General features: G+C 41.8%; 1 protein-coding gene across 1 annotated transcript in view; it reads left to right on the forward strand.

Moving 5' to 3' along the window:
- CHRM2 (cholinergic receptor muscarinic 2) overlaps positions 1–26,625 on the forward strand; it is a 192,364-nt gene extending 165,739 nt beyond the window's left edge. The window contains exon 3 of the transcript XR_003997926.1: positions 26,251–26,625. The gene's annotated coding sequence lies outside the window, so the exon portion shown is untranslated. The remainder of the gene's footprint in view (positions 1–26,250) is intronic.
- Positions 26,626–26,993: the final 368 nt, after the last annotated feature.

Raw genomic sequence — 26,993 nt, forward strand, 5'->3', positions numbered from 1 at the left:
GCCTCTAAATTCTTCCAGTAGTTAATCATCCCTACAATTCAAAATGTGCACCTTATTCGTAATTAATTTGTCTAGCTTCACCTTACAGTCATTTGATTTTGTTGTGGCTTGTGATGCCTTTAGAAGGTTAAAGGCTATTGGAAACTTCTCCCTATATAGGCACTTAGATACTGTGAACAAGTCAACTCTTGACCTTCTGTTAAGGTTAATCAGCAGATTGAGCATCTTTTACTATAAGGCTTGTTTTCCAGTGGCTCCTTCTGAACCCTTTCCAATTTGTTGACTTTTTTTAAAATGTGGACACCAAAACTGGACACAATTTTTCAGTAGTGGTCTCCTTCATGCTATATACATACTACTAACACCTCCATACTTCTGCTTGATAGTCCCCAACCTATACTGCCAAGAACTGCATATAGTCTCTTAGCTACCACATCACACTGGGAGCTCACATTCATTTGGTTAGCCAACACGACCCTTAAGTCCTGTTCTGAGTCACTGCTTTCCAAAACACAGTCCCCCATCCTATAAGGGAGATCTACATTCTTGGTTCCTAGATATATGACTTTGCATTTAGCAGTATTAAAAAGGTTATTGTTGTTCAGATGAGCCCATCCAACCATGCTATCGCCATCACTGACAAACAGCTTTTGGAAAGGTTCCATATTTCTCATCCTCCCAGCTGGAGCACAAGTTTTACTGCAGAGATACAGCCAACATGGTTGAATTGAAGGAGAAAGGTTCAAAATGAATGGAAAGGAGATACTAGCCAGCATCTCAGACACATACAGACCATCCAGAAAAGAGAACAGAGAAAAAACCAAAACAACATTTCTATAACCACTGTGACAAGATGGCCAATGTAGTAGGGTGAGTCCTGCACTTTTCTTGGTGGAGGGCTAAAATGCCACCCCTTGCCCCTGCTCTTGGGGCACTGAGGGCACCACTAGTGGCCCAGGAAGGTGGTAAAGGAGGAAAGCAGGGGAGGGATCTGGGTTTGTTCCTTACACTGAGCCCCAGCCCCTCTCAACCCCTGTGGATTCTTACCCTCTTCCCCCTTGGATGGGGTACCTTCAGTCCTTAAATGCTGGGGTGGGGAGTCTCCCTCTCCTGCTGGGGCAGGGTCTCCCTTACTCCATTTTTTTTTTGATCCTCCAAGTCTCATAGCACACCTCCAAGCTCCAGTCCTCTCTCCTTCTCCCCTGACTGCCTGAAGCAGGGCCTTAACTGACTACAGGTGCTCCAATTAATCTGTAGCAACCCTCCCTAGTCTACAGGGAACCATGCCTTAATTAGCCTAGGGCTTATACTTCCCCTCTACCACTCTCCCACTGCTCCCTGGCCCTCCTGTATCACACTGTCTACCATCCATTTTTCCTCTGTTTTACTGGTAGTTCATCTGGAAACAGGGCTTTGGGAAATGCAGAGCAATCCACACCCTCTTAAGTCCCCTGACATGCTGCAAGTTGGTAGTTGATACAAGTCAGCCCCCTCTGCTTTCTTCTCTTAAAGAACCAACTTTGAAAACAAGTCATGCCACATTTCTCCCTTGCTGTCTCAGGAAATAGAAAGCACTCGAGCCAGAAGGATTTGTGTGTCTGTGTGTTTTTCCCAACTACTAGGCCTCAGGCAAAGGGAAAGAGATGGAATTTGCCTAAAGGCAACACAAATTCATAGCACTGCTCAGTCCTTACAACAGCTCTCCCCAGTAATTACGCCATTTGGGTCTGAATTGCTTGCATGTCCAAGAACACAGAAGAGCTCAGTTTCACTATTTTTAACCTCAAAGTAGGCTTCCTTAGTCTTTTAACTATTTGTCCAACTTCTGTTGTGCATTCTGAATGCTTGCGGGGGCCTCCTGATGCAGAGCACCCCATACAATAGCAGTAAGAGATAGTCATGTGACTGCCGCTGATCCAGCCCAAAAGGTAGGGTTTGGTTAGGATTCTTTATTGTTTGTTTTTAAAACTACACTATTCCTAACTTCTTTCACAGCAGACTCTGCAGAAACTGAGGGGTAGGTGACCAGACGCCCCATTTTTAAAGGGACAGTCCTGTATTTAAGCCCTCCTGCAGATGTCCTGACTTTTTCTTAAAAACGGGCAAATTATCTCATATTTTCTGTCTCCGCTGCATCAGTACTGGTGGGTCCTGCTGCTGGCCGGATCCCTGCTTGCCAGCCACCTGCCCACCAGCGGTGAATGGTGGGTGTCATAAACAGATGGTTAAGGGTTAATAGAACAGGAGTACTTCATGTCTCTTTTGATTGTAAAGGATTAACAAGTTCAGTGAGCCTGGCTGTCACGTGACCGGAGGACCAATCAGGGGACAGGATACTTTCAAATCTTGAGGGAGGGAAGTCTTTGTGTGTGCTGTTAGTTTTGGTTGTTGTTCTCTCTGGGTTCTGAGAGTGACCAGACCTACAACCAGGTTTCTCTCCAATCTCTCCGATACAGGCTTTTATAAGTTCAGAATAGTGAGTACTGGGTAGATAAAGTGAATTAGGCTTATGTTTGTTTTCTTTATTTGCAAATGTGTATTTGGCTGGGAGGAGTTCAAATGTGTATTTGGCTGGAAGGAGTTCAAATTTGTATTTTGCTAAAAGGATTTTACTTTGTACTTGTATACTTAGGCTGGGAGGATACTCCCAGTGTCTATAGCTGAAAAACCCTGTAACATATTCCATCTTAAATTTACAAAGATAATTTTTACTGTTTTTTCTTTCTTTAATTAAAAGTTTTTCTTGTTTAAGAACCTGATTGTTTTTTATTCTGGTAAGACCCCAGGGGACTGGGTCTGGATCCACCAGGGAAATGATAGGGAGAAAGGAGGGAAGGGGGAGAGAAAGGTTAATTTCACTCTGTGTTAGGATTACTTTCTCTCTCAGGGAGAGTCTGGGAGGGGGAGAGAGAAGGAGGGGGGAAGGTGAATTTTCCTCTCTGTTTTAAGATTCAAGGAGTTTGAATCACAGTAATCTTCCAGGGTAACCCAGGGAGGGGAAGTCTGGAAGAGGCAACGGTGAGGGAAAGGGCTTACTTTCCTTGTGTTAAGATCCAGAGGGTCTGGGTCTTGGGGGTCCCCAGGCAAGGTTTTGGGGGGCCAGAGTGTACCAGGCACTGGAATTCCTGGTTGGTGGCAGCGCTACAAGTACTAAGCTGGTAATTGAGCTTAGAGGAATTCATGCTGGTACCCCATCTTTTGGACGCTAAGGTTCAGAGTGGGGAATTATACCATGACAGAGGGGGTCCAGTGACTAACAACAGGGGTGAGTGTGTAAGGCTGGTGGTGGGGTGAAGATACAGCACATGGGGCTTGCGACTCCCCCTGCTGGTCTGTCAGCACAGCCTCCGCTGTGAGCTGCAGTGGCTGGTGAGTGCAGGCAGGCGCCAGGCGGTGGCCAGTTACATGTCGCCTCTGCTGCCAACCCATTGGCCCTCTACGTGCTCCCACTCTCGCTGTCGTCTCCCTGCTTTGCCCTTTTCCCCCCCAGCCCTGCTGCTCCTCCATACCCCCCCTGGTGGGACATGTTCCACTCCCAGCACTGTGAGGAGAACCAGTCCCTGGTCAAAGCGCTCAACTCACCAACAGCCTGGCTGGCAGGTTCCTTCCTTCCCCCACTGCCTTTGGCTGGGCTAGTGCCCTGGGAAAGCCGAAGACCTTCTGGCCCGGGGCGCTGGCCAGGAGAAGCTGAGCCCTGCATGTGTCAAAGCCCTGCACAGCACTGGCACAATGAAGCTTCTCTGCCCCTCAACTTAGGGTATGGCTACACTTGAAACTTCAAAGCGCTGCTGCAGCAGCGTGCCATGGCAGCGCTTTGAAATGCGAGTGTGGCCGCAGTGCCAGCGCTGGGAGAGAGCTCCCCAGAACTCCACATCCTCAAGGGGTTTAGCTTGCAGCCCTGGGAGCCGCGCTCCCAGAGCTGCAGCACTGTTTACACTGGCGTTTTACAGTGCTGTATCTTGCAGTGCTCAGGGGGGTGATTTTTTTACACCCCTGAGCGAGAAAGTTGCAGAGCTGTAAAGCGCCAGTGTAGCCAAGGCCTTAGCTCTGGACTTGGAGAGAGAAAGTGCTTTCCAGACTGTTCACATCCCAAACCTGCAGGCAGAGCCATGCCTTGTGTAGGGAGAATTGGAACAACCGCTCCGGGCCGTGTGCTTTGGGAGGCTTTGCAGGCTGGTGTGATTGGGCAGCATGGTTGGTCCCGGAAGAGAAGAAGCCATCACTTCCGCCCTGGGCCCTGCACCCCTCTAGGGATGGCCCTGCTTGTAGGCTCCACAGCAGCCCCGGGGCACAGTCTTAGCAACCCTCTTCACCCACCACCTTCCCACCCTGGGTCCCAGGGACTGTGGGGCTGCTTTGTCCCCTAGGCTTCCTCCCCTGCTGAGCCACCTTCTGGCCCTGTTAGCTGAAGCTTCTGCAGTCAGGTTCCATTGGCCCTGGTGAACAATGCATCCTTAGGGCTTAACCCTTTCCTGCCTGCACTGTAGCTGGAGGCCAGCTGTGGCCAGCAGCAGCCTGAAGGTGTTAGCTGCCTTTCGACACCGTGTGGGCAGGAAGGGTCAAGGTGCTTCCAGCCACACTGGGCGGGGGTGGGGGAAGAGACGAGTTCTCCAAAGACCCAGGCCAGGTCATCCCTTCCCCCACCTGTCACTTCCCTCCCACACAGTGCCAAAAGGCTGTCGCTGGCCACATTCTGAACCCTGGCAGAAGTGTGAACCATGCGTGCCCTCCATCCCCAAGTGTTGCCTTGGAAGATGCGACACCGGGTACCAGGACAGCCAGGTCTGTCCCAGGGGCCCAGCCAGGCATAGAGGGTCGATAGCGCTGGACAGGGAGGGTTGGGTCGGTCAGTCAACACCCTCCCTCTGCCCCCCCCATGAGAAAGATGTAGGGGAGTGTGTGTGTGTCACCTCTCCCCTTGTGGGTGTGTCACCCATCCGTGTGTGAGCCCTATAACCTTAAAGATAAGAAGGTAAATAAAAAGAATCCAATTATACAGTATTTCTTTTTAACAGGGGCTCAGTCAATTTGATGTTAATTTGAATAGTTGCACTGCATAGTTCTGATTGATTGCCATTAAACTCACTTGAATACAAGTCATTTTACCAGGTGTCCAGTATTTAGCATAGGGATATATGGTCTTGCTATTGAGGGGAAGCCTTTTAATGATGTACGAGAACATGTCTGTGAGACTACTACTGCCCATGATTAATTTAAGTGTGCAATTAATCCCTATGAGTGGTTGCCCTTTGCAACGTATCCACCTGCACAGAGGGGATTCTCCTTGCAAAATATACCTCTGCCTAGTTTCCCTTTTGAATGCATTTATAACGATTCCCCCCCTTGTAAATTACTCAATTGTATGGACTCCCCTTGTATTGTATGCACCTGTAGGGATTCTCCTTTCGTCCTGTTGATTACTGAGATGCATATGTGCCTCTATGCACCCCTGTCATCTTCCGCACGAAGGCAAACCCCGTCTCCTTGATGGAAGAACTCCTAAGGAACTCAGACTCTTGAAACTCCCGGAGTTTCCTTTCTCCTGCATAGTAAAGAATGGGGCCTATAATTAGGAAAGGGTGTTTCAACATGTTTGAATTCACTAATAGAATGATGAGTAATGGGAGAAGGGAAATGCTGATGACTGGATCAAGTGTACAGCTCGGGGCCTGAGTGGAAGAGAAAACAGAGTCGAGGGTGAAGAAGATAGTGGAGGGCAAAGGTCAATGGCGTTATCAGCATGTGTGATACACAATGAAATCTTCCATTGCAGAGGACTGAACGAAACTTCTACTGGCTCTCTTTGCAAAGGCAAAGCATTCCATGTACAGCTGGGTTGGAAAATGAGAGCGTCTTCATGAAAGATTTTGACTTTCTACTGAAAACCCCACAACCAAAAATTTGTTTCAAAAACCGTCAAAATAAAACATGTTTAGTCTTTGGCCAAACAATTTTGTTTTTCTGACCAAAAAAAAAAAAAATCAACAGTTTCCAAGGAAGTGTGGAAGGCTGGTACTATAAATCGGTGTATGTACCTCAGGAAACCACAGAATGGCAAGCGGCTGCTAGAGATGAATCTACGGGGAAAAGGAATGTCCATTAATACTGTGTCTGTTAAAGACACCTCGACAGCTAAAATAAGGAGATAATAGCTCCTGTTATCCCTCACACAAATCCATTCCCAAGTCTCCAGGCTTGGCGAGGAGGTGACACAGTATGTAGCTGCTATCACACAGCTACACAGAAGATCCATCATTTCACACTGGGAAAACAATCAGTGTCGCAACAGATTAACATAAACCCCCTTTCATTTCCAGAGGAGGGAATTTCTTGATTACCATAAGCTTCAAGCTCATTAAAATATCACAAGGAAGAGTGGTATTTCTAACATTTCTAGGTATTTCTTTTTCCTGTTCTCTCATCCTTACCAGAAGCAGTTATCAAAGATGTGGGAGGACAACTCCCTTTAATCAGAAGCAGCTCAAGGGCTAACAGGTTTGATCTAGGCTGTTGAAGAAGATGGAGAGAAAATCCTCCAACAGCAGCATATCTTCAAAGGGAGGGATGGAGAACATTCTAAACAGGAGCAGGCTGCCCCCCCAATGAGTTGAATACCAGGTTTTCCGCTTCCAAATTAGTTAGGAATAGAAGTTGATATTTTTACCTTTTATTAATATTATTAATTCCAATTGAGTTCATAATGTGTAAGGACTCCCTTGCACCAGACTCTGTACAAGTAAATAACACAAACATAGTCCTTGCTATAGAAAATTCAGCATCCAGGGATTAGACGATATGTGAAAGGTGGATAAAGAGACCCATAGATAGCTGAGTGGTGGGAAAAAAGGAAACAGACATGGTTCTGTTTCCTTAAGTTCATAGTCACAGTGGTCGTGGTAGTCACAGATAGGTGTGACCAGTTTGTCTGCTTTTATCTGGTAGTGAGTTGTAGACCTCACGGCAAAGGTAGGTTTTTAAGGAGGAATTAAAGAGTCTGAGCCAAAGCCTATAGAGGTGAATGGACCAACTCTTATTTAAGTCAAAGGATTTGGATCAGACCCTAACAGAACATAAACTGGTGGCTTTGTGGGGAGTGTGATCATTTTTGACAGGAAGTAGGAATGTGGGTCTTAAATGTGTATCTTAACTACTCAATATTATAAGCAGGGCTAAGTTGGGGACGGGGTTGGGGATTTACCGGATTGAAGGCTCCTCCAATAAAAGTTTTTTTTTCCTGACCAAAGTGATATAGCTCCCTGGACAGACATATCATCTTTCAAAACCAACAAGCTTTATTAGCCTTGCAAAATGGATTCTGAATTATTCTTAAAGCTTAAATGTATATATTTATGTTTCTATTACTGAAGTACCAGATGGTCTTGCGTAACTTTTGCTTTCTGGAAATTTACAAATTATTAAAATGTATTTCCATTTCCAGTCCTAATGGAGCTTTGAATTTTTAAGTAAAAAAGAAAGCAACAGCACAGGATTTATATCAAATAACCAATTTAATGAATGCTTATAAACTGGTAATTATCCTAGAAATGCATACTTGCACTCTCCCTCTCTCTGTTTGACTTTGAATTACTGAGAGAGCTAAAAGGACCCTGTAACACGTCTCCTCAAGGATCCTTTGGGATTTTTATTGTCTTAAGCAGAGAGTCGAACAGAACAGAACAGGGTGCCCCAACTCATCTGAAAATCTTTTACTGAAGAACTTGTGATTTCTCTCCTCATCTTGAGTATCCTGCTGCATTAATTATGAACAGAAATTTATGCATATTCAAATCCCAAATAGCTGATGAGCTTTGGATGGCTTTTCTCTGGTCCCTTCCAATCATGAAAACTTTAACAGTTCAGTTTTGCCTAAGAAATGAGCTTGTTGTTGATTAATGAACTGACAAAAAGTGCCCCATGGTGGATATTTCACCCTTCCAAAGAGCCATGCTCTTACATCATCATAGACTAATCTCGTCAGTTCAGCAAGTGCAAGGAGAATGAAGGAGCCAACATTTTCTAACTCAGTAGCACTCAGATTAAGTAACCTGAACATAGATAAATTCTCCACTGTTCTGCATCTTGTCTTCTTATTTACACCTACGTAAACAGGTTGTGTAAAATGCTACTACAGAGATTCATAGACTTAAGGTCAGAAGGGACCATTATGGTCATATAGTCTGACCTCCTGCACAATGCAGGCAACAGAATCTCACCCACCCACTCCTGTATCAAACCCCTAATCTATATCTGAGTTACTGAAGTCCTCAAATCGTGGTTTAACGACCTTAAGGTGCAGAGAATCAACCAGCAAGTGACCCGTGCCCTATGCTGCAAAGGAATGCGAAAAATCTCCAGAGCCTCTGCCTGTCTTCCCTGGAGGAAAATTCCTTCCTGACCCCAAATATGGCGATCAGTTAAACCCTGAGCATATGGGCAAGATTCACCAGCCAGCACCTAGGAAAGAATTATCTGTAGTAACTCAGATCCCACCCCATTAACATCCCATCACAGACCACTGGGCATATTTACCTGCTAATAATAAAAAATCAATTAATTGCCAAAATTAGGCTATCCCATAATTCCATCCCCTCCATAAACTTATCAGGCTTAGTCTTGAAGCCAGATATGTCTTTTGCCCCCACTACTCCCCTTGGAAGGCTGTTCCAGAATTTCACTCCTCTGATGGTTAGAAACTTCATCTAATTTCAAGTCTAAACTTCCTAGTGTCCAGTTTATATCCATTTGTTCTTATGTCCACATTGGTACTAAGCTTAAATAATTCCTCTCCCTCCCTGATATTTATCCCTCTGATATATTCATAAAGAGCAATCATATCTCCCCTCAGCCTTCTTTTGGTTAGGCTAAACAAGCCAAGCTCTTTCAGTCTCCTTTCGTAAGACAGGTTTTCCATTCCTATCAGTATAATGACATTTTGCACTCACTTTTCACAGGTAGATATAAATGATGACACAAGATGCAAAACAGTGGAGAATCAGCTTGAAAGAGACAATTTTTGCTCTAATTTACACCCATGCATTTCAAACCTAGGCTTCACTGGAGCAGAAGCTGTCCGTAATCTAATACTGGTCTACACAGTACTGTAATGTACACCAATAGGGAAGTTTGAAACCCCAGCCACCCCTCATTGCCTGACTCTTTTTCACTTGTGCCTTCAGACAGAATCTGAACTCAGGTCTCCAGAAGTGAAAGGCACTAATCACATGCCTTAACAAGTTCTTCCCTCTATGTCTGACTTGAGTCTTCTACTACTAGTGCTGGTCAGATGTCTCAAACAACAGATAATACCAGCAGACCAAAACAGTGTAATAGCGCTTGCCACTTTTAGGGAATACAGTACTAATTAGAAACAAGGACACAATAAATACACTTAAATTGATGGGCTATTGAGGTATTCTCTCATCCAGGCTCAGTTCCAGCAAAGTAAAATTTAGATGGACTTTCAGGAACGTTTTTCATCACAGTAAGGTCTATGAGGTCATGCAATGATCTTGTGCGCTTGAGGGCCAATTGAAACTGTTCTTTGAAAAAATGGGAAGTGTTCCTCAAACTGACCAAATGGAGGGATATTGAGGCTAGCTGGCATGATATAACACAGCTATATACAGAGAGGGGTTGGGGGTGGGGGTAGGAAAGTGCATTTCTCAGGGTGGCACAATCCCTCACCCAACAGAATCCTTGAGCAATGGAGATTATATAGGTTACACCTTCCTAGAGGATGTTGCATCCTTTTTCCTTGCCACAGTGCATCTGGCTTCCTCTTGACTGGTGCATAAGAAGGTGGATGGGTCCAAAACCCACATCATCCCTTCCTCTGCTTGTCCTCTCTGGAGCCCTGTGAGCCTCTGGCATCCCACAGAGGAGGGCATATAGGCAGGAATGAATGTGAGAGACCCCCGCTAAATTCATGTGAGAGGTGAGCTCCCTTCCCCACCCTCTTAAGGGCCTGGCACAATCAGGCCCATAGAACATAGCATTCTCTCTTTATTTTCCCCTTGTCGGTGGTTTAGAGATCCTCCCTATTACTGACATGGCAAAAAGGAAAACATACTTGCTAACCACTCCTGCCTTTGTGGAATGCTATGATTGGATGGCATGACGTTACTGTGGAATAGAGACAATCGAACACTTAAGAATAGAAATGGATCAGAAAAGCTTTCCTTTTACTTGGGTGTGTGTGTTTGCTCTCTTTTCTAGCGGATCAAATGCATGTGACTGATTGTGCCTCTTTATTTTTTATGCATTAAACTTTCAGCAATATAAAATTCACAAGAGACTCCCTTGGCCCTGTCTGTTGTTTTGCCCACGGGAATGCTGACAGGGGAAAAGGAGAGCTTGTTTCTACTATCAGTCTAGAGCCAGAGCCATTTATGTCGCCCTATTGGAGAAATTAGTTGGGCACCTGTAGCTGACCTATAGGTTATTTTGAAATAAATCAGTGACTTGATAACAAATGGACTTCATTCATTCTTGGCTCTGGCACCTTATCGATCCAGAGTTATTTCAATATCGCCCAGCAAAAATCCATAATGCGCCTGAGATTCCATTTCACTGTGGCTCTTGACTGGCTATGAGCACACAGCTGCCTTCAGAACCTCCATATGTCACCTCTAAATTATGCCAATTCCCTGACAGCTTTGAGAAGAATTATCGCAGATGTGATACCAAAACTAGAGAATTGACATTTGGTTGATAACACTCCATCAGGTTATCGAGAGCATGAAGTGGTGAATCACCTTACAACTTGCTGTGAAATCTGGTCATACATCATAAATGTTACTTAGAAAAGGCTATTTCAAGCTGCAGTCCATTTGTTACAGGAAGGCGATTTCCAAATACAGAGACAAACATCTTAAGACATTGTGACATAGCCCCCAATAATTCTATTAAGTATATTGGCTATGTTGTAACATGTCATGGTATCTTATGACATATAATGGTAATGACAGCAATTATGCTAAGACTAAGTAAGTGAATTTATGGAATCCGAAAGTGAAATCTAATGAACAGATTAATTTTCACTGGAAGAGTTAGCTAAAAACTGGTTAGATGATTGACAGATAGAATTCCTAAGTACCTTGAAAAAATTTTGTCTCAAATCACTGAGGATGGTCATTCAACTGAGTCATCAAAATGCTCAATTAAATCGCTAGGCACCTGAAACAATACCTTGGGCAAAAGTGTGATGGGGAAGGAGGGTGGTTATACTAACACAAGTGCTAATTTCATAGAACTGTTCATTTACTGATGCAGCATATCAGAACTGGACATATTTACTGTGAATTAATTTTCATTTATATCCACAACCTTGTAAAAAGTCAGCAAAAATAATTGACATCAATTATTTCTAGCAACAGCAAATTGCATTGCTCCCCCTCAAATGGCCACCTGGGAGTGTGAAAATGATTTCATATGACTAGGCAGTCTGCTTCTTTTTCACTAAAATAGACAGTTCTACAGTGTATTTCATATTTAAACTACATTGTGCCATCCATATGCCTCACATAAAATACCATCAACATTGTCCTAGTCTGTAATATATTTCATTTACAATTTTCAAAGGATTGACAATATTTATTTTTTCACAGGACTCACTGTAGTGTTCTTACTGGATGAATTCTTAAAAATATGCACCCATATATTCACTTTTAACAACAGCAAAAGCTCCCTTGCCTTTAATTGAAAGGGCAATAAGTGCTCTATAAATCAACAGCAACAAATCTCTTAATTTTTTTTTGCCATTGTGTTTACCCAAAGAATTCCCTTGCCCATCCAAAGTTTGGGACATGGGGACGAGTGAAATAGAAAGAAATTGGTTTCACAGCTCCATCTAAGATTTGATACATTAAGAGCCAGATTCTAGCCCAGCCTTGATGACATCACAGGAGCGTAAGAAGGAGTAGGACCAGCCCACTTGTCCCTACGCAGGTTACCCAGTCCTTGGGTCTGGGCATACATGGATAAAGGTCACTGTGAACCTACTATGATAGACCAAGGCCAGTTGGGAACAGCAGAGTAGTCGAAGGGATATATACTGGCCACTGGATAAGCAGTTTTCTGTTCCCTGAGTGACCAGAGCAGGGGCTGCTCCAGGCTAATGAGAACACCTGACTTCAATTAACCTGCTAAGAGTTAGGTGAGGCTGTTAAGTACCTGACTCTAATTAAGGCTCCTCTGATGCTATAAAAGGGCTCACTCCAGTCAGGCCAGAAGAGAGGAAGTGCATGTGAGGAACTGGGAGCAAGAGGCATACATACAAGAAGCTGAGAGTGAGTAGGCATGCTTCTGGAAGACTGAGAGGTACAAGCTTTATCAGACATCAGGAGGAAGGTCCGGTGGTGAGGACTGTCATAAGTTTCACCCCACTCTGGACTTTAGAGTACAGATATGAGGACCTGCATGTGAACCCCTAAAATGAATTACCAGCATAGATCTGGTTTTGCTGCCACCACTCCCAAGTACTAACTCTCTTCCCTGGGTAGTCTTGAGAGACTTCTTCACCAATTTCCTGGTGAACACCGATCCAACCCCTTGGATCTTAACACAAGGAGAACTTAACCATCTCCCCCATCGCCTCCTTTCCCCCACCAATTCCTGGTGAGTCCAGATCCAATCCCCTTGGATCTTAACACAAGGAAAAATCAATCAGGTTCTTAAAAATAAAACTTTTAATTAAAGAAAATAAAGGGAAAAAAAAACCTCTGGGAGAGATTAGCATACCAGCTACTCTCACAGACAACAGATTCAAAACACAGAGGATGTTCCCCTGAGCAAAACTTAGTACACAAAAGAATTCCCAATTTGATTCTCCTCTAATTGCACAAAGACAAAGTCACAAAAGAAAATAAACATAAACCTATTTATTCTTTTCTAAAACTTACTACTCTGATAAGAGGCTGGTTCCTTGATCTTTTCCATTCCAGCTGAAACTGAAACTGACTAAGACAAAGGTAAGTTCCCTCCTTCCTTTTGAAACATTCTGTCCCCACATTGATTCCACTGGTCAGGTGTCAGCTAGGCTAGGTGAATTTCTTAACCTTTTACAGGTAAAAAAGCCATTAACCCTTAACTATCTGTTTATGACAAAGACAAATAAGGTGTTGGGAGGAGGCCATAGGAAAGTAGCCCTGGGAGTTGTAGCTGTTGCACAGCTGTACCAGGAGGCACTCTAGACAGTTGCAGTCCACAAGGCCCTGGGCTGGAACCCAGAGTAGAGGGCAGGCCCAGGTTCCCCTCAAACCTCCCAACTCCTGATCAAACACAGGAGGAATTGACCTGGACTGTGGCTTCTACCAGAGGGGAAGGTTTCTGGGCTATTTCCCAACCCACAGGGTGAATCTGTGAGGCGAGCAAATCCGCCAATAAGCACAGGACCCACCAAGGTAGAGGAGGAACTTTGTCACACTACTTACAGGCCAGTAATGAAGGAAGAGGAGAATGTACAGAGGCTTAGTTTCCCCCTCTCCCACACACTGCAATCCACCGCTCATAATCACAGCAGGGATGCAGAGAAGTAATTTGTTGCTGGTGAAAGCCAGCAGAAAATTACAACCTCCTTTGGAAAAAGGTGAGTATTGTGACTCCTTGAGCTGCAATTCCCTATGGCCCAGGGATGCTCCTTACTATTCGCTGTATCCTTGGAATGCACTCTAGCCCTTACTTTTCTGAATGATTGCGTTCTCTGAAGAAGTGAGGAATACTTCACATCCATGCAGCAGACACAGCAATGGGAGAAATTTTGCCATCATTTGAAATTCTTGTGTGTGTTGCTGCTGCTGCTATCTGTCTGGGGTTTTCTGAGCTGCCAGGCTTCCAGCAGGGTGATTGTCAGAAGGCATCCATCTCTTGCAATACCTAATAGGCTGGGATAGCACTTGCCTACAGCTTTCTCATACATATCCCTAACTGGCAGCTACACCGGCAGCATCAGGAATCAATCCCAAAGTTTTAGCAATTTTTTCTGCACAACAAACTTGGAGATTGTCCTTTCTCTTTAATGCGTGCTATCAGCATGTCTGAGAAAAAGATGCTAAAAACAACAACAGCAGGAAACAGATATTTGTGTTATTATTCGTGAGAACCAACAGAACATTTCTCACTGACACTTCAATGAGCAATGTCTTACTAACAGATTCTGAGATTGTAAAATCAGAAGGAACCACCATCGAGTCTGAACTCCTGCATAACACAGGCTATAGGACATCCCTGAATTAATTCCTCTTTGAACAAGAGCATATAGTTTAGAAAAAACATCCAGTCTTGACTTAAAAGTTGCCAGTGATGGAGAATCCACCTGAAGCCTTGGTGCATTGTGCCAATTGCTCTCACCATTAGAAGTTTCAGAGTAGCAGCCGTGTTAGTTTGTATCCGCAAAATGAACAGGAACACTTGTGGCACCTTAGAGACTAATAAATTTATTTGAGCATAAGCTTTCGTGGGCTACAGTCCACTTCATCAGATGCATAGAATGGAACATATAGTAAGAAGATGTATGTACATACAGAGAACATGAAAAAGTGGAAGTAGCCATACCAACTGTAAGAGGCTAATTATTTAAGATGAGCTATTATCAGCAGGAGAAAAAAAAATATTTGTAGTGATAATCACACCTTCTTGTCAACTGTCTAAAATGGGCCATCTTGATTATCACTACAAAAGTGTTTTTTTCTCCTGCTGCTAATAGCTCATCTTAATTAATTAGCCTCTTAGAGTTGGTATGGCTATTTCCACTTTTTCATATTCTCTGTATGTATATATATTTTCTTACTATATGTTCCATTCTATGCATCTGATGAAGTGGGCTGTAGCCCATGAAAGCTTATGCTCAAATAAATTTATTAGTTTCTAAGGTGCCACAAGTACTCCTGTTCTTTTTTCCATTAAAAGCATATGCCTTATTTCAAGGAGAGGCCTGTCATGAACATCTTTTGAGATGTTTGCAACCTCCCTGTTCATCATGAGTTCAGAACAAATTCTGATTCCAGCAAACCTTCTGTGGCAACAGTTGTTTCAGTTCTGTTATTCAAAAAGGGGAACAGTTGTTCAGCAAACATGAAAGACCTAAACATCTTTTCTGTTTGCTACTGGCCACCATCACTGCCGTGTCTGAGCCCTTTGCCATTATTTTAAATAAGTGTATTTGGTAAACACTTGAAGTTCATGGGCCTGCTCAGTAAAGTAAGTGCTCACTAATACGGACAAGGGCCTTATAAGAACTTGTTTTTGTCACAGTCTGGCATCACCTTCTGCTTCACCATGCACTGATTTCAGAATACCATTCTGGTGACATCATACTCTATTTCTATGCATATCACACATTCACCATTAAGATGCCTTCACTGGAAGATCAAATAATGAAGAGGAGATGGGTTGAGAAAGAACAAGACCTAATTTAATGGCATGTATCTATGAAAATCAGTGAACGGTATATTAGTTTATGTTCTAGATTTATGAATAAAGAAAAGGACAGAGATTTTAGTTTCTTTAGCAGTGTTTTTCAACCTGTGGTCCATAGATCCTTTAGGGGTCTACTGACTATGTCTACGATTTCCAAAAGGGTATACATTCAAAAATTTTTAGGTGTCCGCAAATGAAAAAAGGTTGAAAACCACTGTTCTAGAGCAACCCCTGTTCACTTCTGCCCGCATCCAGACACATACCTTTGCAGACCTTACACACACAGTAAGAAACTAATGCCTTGTATGCAATACTAGTTCTATCCATCCATTTCATAAGGAGCCACTCTATTTGCATTTTCTGGAAGAGGTACATTAAATAGAACTGGTAGGAATTTTTTCACTGGAATTTTTTTTTAAATAAAATATGTTTTCAACAACAACTAAAACTTTTCATGACACAATTTCATTGATTCTAGATGAAATTTAAAAAAAAACTTTTTTAAAATTTTATTTGTTTTGAAAATGTGGGAGAAATGATACTTCTTCATAACTTCCTTCCCTTGTTCCCCACCGGAGAATGGGTTTCTCCCACTTTACCTCATGTTTTTACTTCCTTGTGCCCATTTTGGTATTTTTAAAGAGTGGGATTTGTGTCACCAAGGAGAAAAATATGAACTGAGATGTGCCAAAATGAAACATTGACATTTTGAAACAATTTTTCCCTCAAAAATGAAAAGATTCCATGAAAAAAATTAAAATAACATTGTTTCCAAAAATGTTCACCTTTCTCTAACTAGATCTAACATTAAATCAATACCCTATGCTAAAGATGCAAATTCTATGGTAATGGGAGGATATAAGTACCAAAGTTAGATGGAAAGAAGAAATAACTAGTTTTTGCAGAGCTATCTGTCAGAACTAAAGGAACCCATGAGGGGGCCTCTCCAGCTCAAGCCTCGCTATCCAAAACCAAAGTGAAAACCAAAGAGGTGTGCATGTTTAATGGGGTCATCAAAGATCCATGGCTACTGGCTTCCTACAGAAGAAATAACAAGTGATGCCTCTATGAATTCTGGCCCAGGTCAATGAGTGTGCGGCAGCACAGGCCCTGCAGATCAGAAGCCATCACTTTGCTTTTCTCTTCTGAAGAGGAAGAGAGGTTGTCTGAGATGTCCCAGTGGAATGACAACAAATGATGGGAAACCCCTAAAGAGAGGAGATGGGGTTTCTCTTTATGGAGAGTAGCCAGTTTAATTCATGATCATCATCAGCCTCTGTGTGTCGTCATTAAAGACACTGAAATAAGTGATTTTAGATACTGTCTATGCTTAAATCTTCAGAGATGTAAAACTACACATCTTCATTTCTAACGATTTGTGGAGGTATTAAAAAAAATACACATACAGCACTAAGAGGAAAAAGTGGGATTAGAACATTGTCGGCCTAATTTTCCACTGCCTTGTGTCCTGTATAGCCATTCACACTTGGGCAAAGTGAGTATAAAATGCTACCAAATCTGAGTGGCAGTGTAAATATCCACTTTGAAGCCTGCCTTGCACCATGTATAGCCAACGTTCTGGTTCTCCACTGACAATCACAAGGCCTCTCTAGAGGTAATCTAACAGTTCCACTAGCTTTGAGACCTGTATATCTGCTGAGGATGATGTAGCCTCAGGGATGTCACAGGCACACCTATCTCAGCTATTGCCTCTACACCAGCCTCAGGGAGCAGTACTGTGTAGGTATTGCTATGGTAGCCTGTGACGCCAGAAGATCCCCCTAAGCTCGGATGCACCTCCAAGGGCTGACTTTGCTGCCTTGAGGGCTGCATTTTGATGGTGGAGCAGTGCAAAGCAATCCTAATAGAACCCAGGATTGGGGCCAGATTGTTTCCTCACAATGTAAAGAGACCTGGCCTTTCGGAAAAGGTATGTTTTCCCCCCACTAAAAGTAGCTGGCTAGAAACACTGTCTCTGTCTCTTTCCAAAATAAGATACTTTCTCCTAATCATCCACTCCAGTATGTCAAAGTTAATCAGATTTCTTTCTTTCTTTCTTTCTTTCTTTCTTTCTTTCTTTCTTTCTTTCTTTCTGTCTGTAAATTTTTGAGTCATAGACAAATTTCACTGAGTGATTAAGCCTGAGCAGTTTTAGGATGAAACAGAACAGGAATATGAACTTGAAAGTATGCAAGGCTTATTGCTGTACAACTACATACCCCAAAGTGCTAAGAAAGCACGAATGCCCAAGATTGTAATAGTTTACAATGTGTACAGGATAATTCATAATACATTACAGGCTGTTTCTAATTATGCAATTCTTTAGTAGGAGCTCTGACTCTGTTGTTCAAGTGTTTAAAAAACAATTATAAATAAAAAATAAACTGACTTACTATACAACCAGAAGAGAAATCAAGAGAGAAAAAAAGAATTGCACTGATACAAATATGATGCAAGAATCTGCAAACTGTTAAAGATAAAGCATGATAAATTATTGTTAGGCTGAGTTTGGTTTTGCAAGTTATATGTCGCATGCTATGGACTGTTTGAAGGTAATAGCATACAGCAGATACTGTTATAGGTGAAACTAGTAGCACTACCTACTGTTAAGGTTATCCAACACTTCCCATTATAAGACTGTGCTTTCAGTTACTTATAACTTTACCAACATTAATCATTTGGACTAAAAATTTCCATTCTAGGTGTCTGCCTCAACCTGAATCATTATTATTATTATTATTATTATTTATTTAAAAATTCAGGTAAATGGTTTAACCATTTCCAAGAATGAGATTAATGACAAATAAATTGTTTATCCATTTTTTAAAAAAAATTCTTGAGACCTTTTTTTTTAAATGCTCTAGTGCCCCCCACACACACACTTTGGATCAGGGACTTGAAATTTGGCAGGGGGATGGCATTTTATCAGAAATATGCCCATGGCCATCTCAATAACAAGCTGACCAAATGTAGCCAAGTTATAAACCTTTGAAAAAAATCTCAGTTCACACATGCTCAGTAGAGACTTGCTAGAGTTTGACAATTAAAAGCTCTGAAGATTGTACCCTCACTGAGCATGTTCCAGGCTCTCACAGGCCCTAGTGCTAACCACAGCATGCATGCACCACACCTAGAGATCAGTTGAGCATCCCCTCACAGCTCCTACATCTAACTAGAATGCATGTGTACTAGCCCCACAGAGCAAGCCATACAGTTGCACAGGCAACTTTAATTCTAGTATTTCTTGACTTTTCAGTGCTTGAACTTACAACCTTAATAATGATCTTTGATTAAAAAATGTTTGCTTTAAGTCAATTATTTGCCCAGCTGCACTAATAACAACTTGCCAGGCCTCTGCTCTTTAATGGTCTTGCAAAACACATATAACTAGTATCTTACATGCATAACTGTCAGAGCAGAGGTAGGATGTAATCTCATGAGACCCAAAATTTGGCCTTTTCAAAATTTCATGCTTGTCAAAAGCTTATAAGAGAAGATGAATTATCAGTGCAAACACAGGGAGATCAACAGCTTTGATACCCACTGCTGCTACACTGGCATGTGAATGCCTCAGACTGACTCAGAAATATAGACATAAAGTGTCAGCGGGCATCAGAAGTAGAATGCTTCATCACTGGCAGTGACCCTTCTAGTTACTGTCCAAAGTGGACTCATCATCATTAGCATATCCTTGAATTCAACCTTTCACTTCCCTGTGCAAGTCAGGCAGACAGCAAAGTAGCTCCATCCATAAGGCTTCTCCCTCCCCTGCAATTAGGTTTCCTTGTAAGAGGCTGCTACAGGCTATAGTCACTGTGGGAGAGAACTGAGAATTGTGCAGGAAACCCATTTTCCCTTTGGGAGAGACTATGCCATAATTTTCTTCCTTAGCAATATAAATTATATTATCCTTTGCTGGAGAGGTTAGGAAACATAGTGAAGGTTAATCACATCCGTGTTATTAATTATCACCGAGCAAAAATACAGGGTACTCTACATTGGGGAAGAAGAATTCCCAACAGAACGCTCTTCTGCTGGCAAAGAGAAACACCTTGGAAAAAGCCACACACAAGTCCACTGACAAAGCAATTAGAGTTTCTCTGCATCACTTAGAAAACAGACACAAGTACAATTGACTTATTGCACATTTTTAAATAAACCAGCCAATGCACTGAGAACATAATCATCACATTCACGGCAAGCTGGAATTACAAATCTGGCAGAGTGCAAGGGATGGCTGAGAAATACAGTGGAAATAGGATGATACTCACTCTACTGACATGAGTTTAGATAGATGGATAGATTACTTGCAAATGATGAAGCTATGACACATCTATACCAAACATATGATAATGAGAACATTATATTGCACTAGCACAGACTAACAAGTATTCATACATACAGATGGATACATAAATGAAGAAAGAGACGAAGAAATACTTATGACCCAACCCCTGGCCAGGTTAGACATAACACCCATTAAAGTATAGTGAGGTAAAACTTTCAAAAGCACTTAAGTGACTTAGGATCCTATGTCCCATTTTCAAAAGTGGCGTAGGTGTTTAGGAACCTAAGTCATACTGAAAGACAAATCAAACTCCCAGCAAACCAGCACCACATCTGTTGTGCCAGCAGTAAAATTCTTCAGTTTACCCTCATCCAAGTCCATATCATGGCCAGGCACTGAGGAAGCTCAGACATTACATCGCCTGTGTAGGACAAAATAATTCAGTGCCGCATCATCAGCATAGAGAGGCTTCTGCAACACAAATATCTTACCATTTTCCAACCAAAGCCATATGTGCACATAGGACATAAGGGATGACAGAACAGAACTCTGTAGAACCCCACAAGATAGAATTGTTTGGGCAGAATAACCATTTTTGTGCTTTCTGAGAAGAAAGGCAGAAAGGAACCATTTAAGAGCAATGTCATCGACTCATGCAAGGATTTGCAGTCAAGTCAACTCTCAGTCCATAGTATCAATTGCAATTTTAGATCTCTAGAGCCTTCAAAAATTGCCTGTCACAACCCTCTCAACAACTTTTCCCTAAAAGGGAAATCTAGAGACACGACATTAGCTATATCACAAATCTCAACAGAGAGTTTCTTGGGCAAGGGCATAACAATCACTTGTGTGAGGAATGCTAACTCTCTGGTTTCCCTGAGGAAGCATTAATGATCATCATGAATAATGGGATTGGATGACAGCAGATGCTATAATGGAGGAGAAAAAAACACTTTATTTTCCTCACCATCAGGTATGGGATAGAATAAATATCCCCTTTGTTACACCTCAGTTAACCTCTGAATCTGTCAGCCACCATCTGTGCTTTAACCTCTAACTCCATATATTTAGTCTCTCACAGGTCATCTACCCACCAATGAGCCGCATGAGGTTGGTACATGAAGACAAGGTTTTTTAGGAGCCATAATATGAGTTATTATGGATAAGCAATAATCATAATATCAAACTGTCAGTAGAATTCTCCACTGCTGTACAGCACTGTGCTTAACTGACATTAAAACCAATTTGGGTCCATCAGATTCCAGCAGACCAATAAATCAAGACCACTTGTCCTGGTGAGAACTTAAGTGAGCCCTAACTTCAGGCTGGAGATGGTCATTGTCAGGCAAGGATCCTCACCTCCTGCCACCCATCCATGCTAATCCACAAAAATATCTACAAATATGCAGTGATTCTAAATCACTTGGACTAGTCCATGGTTTTCACAGCAGTTAGCTGAGCTTTAATGCCTTTGGTGCCTTCTCTCATTGGTTCTTTTCAATAATTAAGCAGTTAAATAAAACTTTTAATAAAAATTGAAGAGCAGCCGTTTACTTTACACTTTCTGTAAAGTGTGGGGTAACAAGATTTGTTACATCCATTGTTTCTGCCTGCTGTAAGTAACATTAAGTGCTATCTGGAGCTCAAGAAGAGTGATTTTCAGTTAGCGTTAACTGGGAAACTGCTTAATATCAATTGTTATTAAATGGGCATATTAGCACTAAATGCTAAATGGTATAGATAAACTTTTCCATTAAGCAAATTGATATTAAGTAGATTCAATCATATATAGTATGCTTTACACAATTTGAGGGTTCTTTTGCTAAAACATAACCCTTGATAAAACTTTTCTGCCCTCCAGTTTCCAGATCCATCTGCTATCAATTATAAATATCCATTGTGTAAGGCAATCTTGTGTATATTATTGTACTTTAACCCTATGTCTGATATCAACATTAGAAATTAATCACTGTCTATATTCTTGAGTAGGTTCTTACTTTCTTTTAATCCAGACACTGATTTAAATTGCGTATTTCTCTAATGATCATTATTTATATTACCAGGGATGAATTTAAAGGGCCTGATTCCCTTCTTGCACCAATGTAAATCAGGAGTAACACTGCTGAAATCAATAGTTATACTCTGCATAAGTGAGAGGAGAATCAGTCCAAAAAAGGTTCTACTCATTTGAGAGAGATTACCAGTTCTAAGAGTGTAGAGATTCTCTTTTAAAAGGCTTTAAAGCAAAGGAAGCTGTCGTGGGATAAGAGATTAGGTTCTCTCATGGATGAGTAACTAGTAAAAGATAAGAAACAAAGGGTCAGAATACATGGTCAGTTTTCACAGTGGAGAAAGGTAAATAGCAGGTCCCCCAGGGATCTGTACTGGGACCAGTGTTGTTCAACATATTCATAAGTGATTTGGGAAAAAGGGGTAGACAGTGAGATGGTAAAGGTTTCAGAGGATACAAATTTATTCAAGGTAGTTAAGCCCACAGCAGACTGTGAAGAGTTACAGGATCTCACAAAACTGGGTGACTGGGTAACAAAATGGCTGATGAAATTCAATGTTGATAAATGCCAAATAATGCACTTTGGAAAACATAATCCCAAGCAATCCCCATAAAAATGATGGGGTCTAATTTAGCTGTTACCATTCAAGAAAGAGATCTTGGAATTGCTGTGGACAGTTCTCTGAAAACATCCACTCAGTGTGCAGCGGCTGTCAAAAAAGCGAACAGAATGTTAGGAACCATTAGGAAAGGGCTAGATAATAAGACAGAAAATATCATATTGCCGCTATATAAACCCATTGTACACTCACAGCTTGAATACCACATGCAGTTCTGGTTGCCCCATCTCAAAAAAGATATATTAGAATTGGAAAAGGTACCGAGAAGGGCAATAAAAATTATTAGCGGTATGGAAAAGCTTCCATATGAGGAGAGATTAAAAAGACTGGGACTGTTCATCTTAGAACAGACATGACTGAGGGAATTTGATAGAGGTCTATAAAATCACAGATGGTGTGGAGAAAGTGAATAGGAAGTGTTATTTACCCCCTTCACATGAACCAGGGGTTATCAATGAAATTAATAGGAAACAGGTTTAAAACAAATCTAATGAAGTACTTCTTCCTACAATGCACTGTCAACCTGTGGAACTCATTGCCAGGGGATACTGTGAAGGCCAAAACATAACTGGGTTCAAAAAAGAATTAGATATGTTCTTGGACTGTAGGTCCATCAATGGCTATTAGCCATGATGGTCTGTGATTTAAACCCATACTCTGAGTGTCTCTAAACCTCTGACTGGATGACAGCAGATGGATCACTTGATAAATTACCCTGTTCTGTTCACATCCTCTGAAGCATCTGGCATCAGTCCCTATTGGAAGACAGGATACTGAACTAGATGGACCATTGGTCTGACTCAGTATGGCTGTTCTTAAGTGCTTAAACTGGTGGAAACTTTCAAAATGGAAGAAATTTTTAAGAACAATCACTGTATTAATTCAAAACTTGATTGCGTCTAGATGTTTATGGTTCTTCACTGTCATCACTTGGCTGGAGTACTTTTTGAGCTCTGACTTGGAGCAGATTTTTTAACACCTGACTATTCCTCAAATGAAGAATCTCCATGAAGAGAAGTGAGGTTTCTCAGACTGGGCCAGAATTCACAAGTTTACACAAGAAAAGAACGAGATTTGTTCCTATTGCTTAGCTGATATTCTGGAGCCCCCTGAAGGAGTCAATGGACACCTCAGGCCAAGGGTTGAATTCTGAACTGTTCATAAACAGGAGGAGCAATGTTTCTTAGACTGGTATTGGAATTAGAGTCTCTTCATGGAGACATCCATGTCCCTCACCTTGGATTTGGAATTCATATATTTACTCTGAAGGGGTGACAGGTTCTCAAAGAGACTGTAAACCAATGAAATCAGGGTACAACATTAATAATCTGAGATGGGGCTTTCCATTTTTCCCATTTCTAGGTTGGTTTCAATTGCTTAAAATTTATTTTTGAGTGACTTTGTGAAAGCCACCATTTTTATATTCTGATTTATACAAACTGCTTTTCTGGGATAAGAAGTAATTCTTCCATTCTGCAGACACTGTCTTTTCTGAATTGTCTTTGGAGAAAAGAGAAAATAACATTATCAGAAAATTTTGTGCAAAACAGTCTGTCCTGCATTTGTGAAGTGGTAGCATGTTAGACATCTAGTGCGACAGCTTGATGGGTTTCCATGGAAACTGCTAGACTTGAATGCACGGGTGCACAAGCAAGCTTGCCAGGTGCCTGTTATTGGGTTGGAGGAGGGAAAAATTACATTTCCATGACAGTTACAGATTAGCCGAGCAAGTAGCCTTCTTAAGTGATGTACTTGCAAAAATAGATAAGCACAGTCCAGAATAAAAATGACTATTTTCTACAGCAAGCTGGGTAATTTGATACCCAGTCCCCTTACAAATTACCAGATTGTGTTTCTGCCCACTGACTTTCACCCAAGATACCAGGGTCTTCTGCTGAGAAGTAATCTTCTGGGAAAACTCATAAACATAGCATGCAGAATGAAGAAACCAAAATTGAAATGGGAGAGTTATTTCCTCCAAAGAGAACCACACAGTCATTTTGGACATGAGTAAACTACGTAATAGAAGGAATGACAAGAAGGGCTCATTGCAAGGTGCTTTAAATTCAGACTTACTATGCTGGTTCCTGCAACTATTTTTGAAGCTCTAAACATAGCCACATCCTCAGCTGGTATCAATCAACATAGTGCCATTGAAGTCAACATTTATGCCAATATACACTGGCTGTGGAGCAAGGGTCACACACAGAATAGGGACCAGGCGTTTTCAGGGTTGTATTCTCCCTTCAGTGTGTGCACACTGCAGCCCTCTGTGTTAACACTGTGGTGAGACTAGATGCCTAAGAAAGCAGCGTGTACACAAGAATTTCGTACTCAAAATCAAATAACAGAGGCAGTGAATGGCACAGGAGACTAGTAATGGAATACTGCGACTTTTGTTCTTGATCGTCAGCTTACATTTGCCCTGGATCAGTGGTACCAGGTGTTTCTGTGAACAGCAGGATAGCTTGCAACTTCTCTCTCCTGTAGCACAGTGCAGATTACAGGATAGTTACGTTAGCATCCGCCAGGTAGACTGCAGAAAGCTGTCCACACAGCATCGTAAAAATGTAGTAAATGCTTGATCCAGCACCCACTGGAGTCAACCCACTGATTTTAGTGGGCTTTGGATCATGCCTTATGTTATGAGGGTGTAGGGGGAATTGCTCACATCTCCAGAAAAACCCACAAAAGGGGTCCCTGAGGTCACACAGTGTCCCCCAAACCATTCCATGAGGACAGTGCCACTACAAAACCCTGCAGATAACTTAACATCCTCCACAGGTCTCCATGCACAGAGCAAGTTAGGCTGCAGTTCCAGACTTAACACTAGTAACCGAGCAACAGATCATGTGCACCCCTGACATATCCTACCGCAAGTCCTACCCCTCCTAGACATTCCCCAAGCATGATTCCCAGATTTGTAGAGGAGCTGCCCTAGAACAAGGAGAACTGTATCTCAGAGGCTGTCAAGTCACCCTTCCTCAGGGGAAGGTGGAGATCCATGTGCATTAATGATTCTCCCTCTCCGTCCCCCAACCACCTGTTTAAAGAGTTAAAGTTATATGACATGAGTATCATTTAAAGCATTGGCCATTTCATTGCACAGAAATTAACAAGTGCCAAGATACCTCAAGAAAGGTTCTAAAGGGATGATTTCTAGCCCCATTTGGCAAACCCAGGTTTTTTGATAAGTCAGGTTATTAAATAAAGTCTTTAAACTGACTCCACTAAATAAGATACACCAGCTGCAGGTCAGCGAAAAAACTTTTATGGGTATTTACATTTACATTTGTTTAAGATGGCTTGTCCCGTCCCATAAAATTAAAGTAGACTATTAGTCCTATGCAAATCCCAAAGAATAGCAACACGTAACAGATAAGCCTTGTGGATGTTTGGTGTACATCCATCTTAAGCTATAGGCCTAATCATCTATAGCAATGCTGAACAAATATGCATATACTGGCACATATAGCATTACTGTACCAGCTACATGCAAGAAGTGGCATTTTACACTGAACTGTGTATAGAATAAAAGTTATTTTTAAAAATTACTGCATTTAATACAGTCTGTTCTCCCATATACACATGCAAATATGTTCTATTGATATGGAAGCATACCCTCTTAGGAAGTAATCCAACTCCCACTGAAATTAATGGAAATGCTCCCATACACATGAACGGGAGTCAGACCAAACTCTTGGCCCATGAATTTACAAAGCAGTTTGCATACTGCTAGATGCATGATTCCTATACAGGATACACTTTGAACATGTACCCCTTAAAGAAATGGCTTGATTCATTTTGAACTTTAATTTAGATCTCTCTTAGGGAGCAGCCATGAGTTTTATGAAAAGTGACTGCTGAGCTACACAATGTTGAAGGTGTTACTGCTTTTTATATTCCTTTTCTCACAGATGGGCCGCCTATGTTATTATGGAGGAGGAGAAAAGGAGGAAATGGCAGCAGATCTGACTACACAGAAGTACAAAATGGTCTCAAAGCTCACTAGCTTGTCCAGTAGGCTGAGAATGGAACAATGTAACAGTCTCAGGAAAGATACAGGTCCATTGCGGCATGTGGTATTTTTCTACTCTTTTCTTTTACTAAACCACAGTTAAAGGATAAAATGATGAGACAAAGAAGAACCTTGTACAAATGTATTTAATGTAATAGTGGAATGAGTTGGCTCAGGAGAATCCTGCATGTTCAAGCAATTTCTTTTCTGTTTTTCCCAACACTTCTGCTTCTGGCTTCCTGTAATACATAATTGATATGGAGATTAAAATATGAGTGGAGATTAAAAAAAAAAAGGTCAAAGTACTTGAACTCAGTTATTCTTCCTTGCCTCGACCAAGTCATTAATGTTACAGTAAAGCAAAGTTGGTTACACCAGATACTGTAGCACCCTTAAGGAATTGAGGGCGTCTCCCAACATGTATATAAATGTGCACATTAGTGAAGTTAGGGTTCAAACTGTGATCCACCTTGCTGGCAGACTGCAATTCTTTCAGATGAGCCTCACACCTCCACACACACACTTCAAAAAAATAAAATAAAAACAAGCCACCAGTGGAGCACTGCAAACGCTCTTAGCAGCACAAGAATGTAAAGTTTATGAAACAATGAGTGAAACTCTATTGATTGGAGAGAGGCTTCC

This window comes from Gopherus evgoodei, chromosome 1 (assembly GCF_007399415.2).
Source record: "Gopherus evgoodei ecotype Sinaloan lineage chromosome 1, rGopEvg1_v1.p, whole genome shotgun sequence".
NCBI classification, from domain to species: domain Eukaryota; kingdom Metazoa; phylum Chordata; order Testudines; family Testudinidae; genus Gopherus; species Gopherus evgoodei.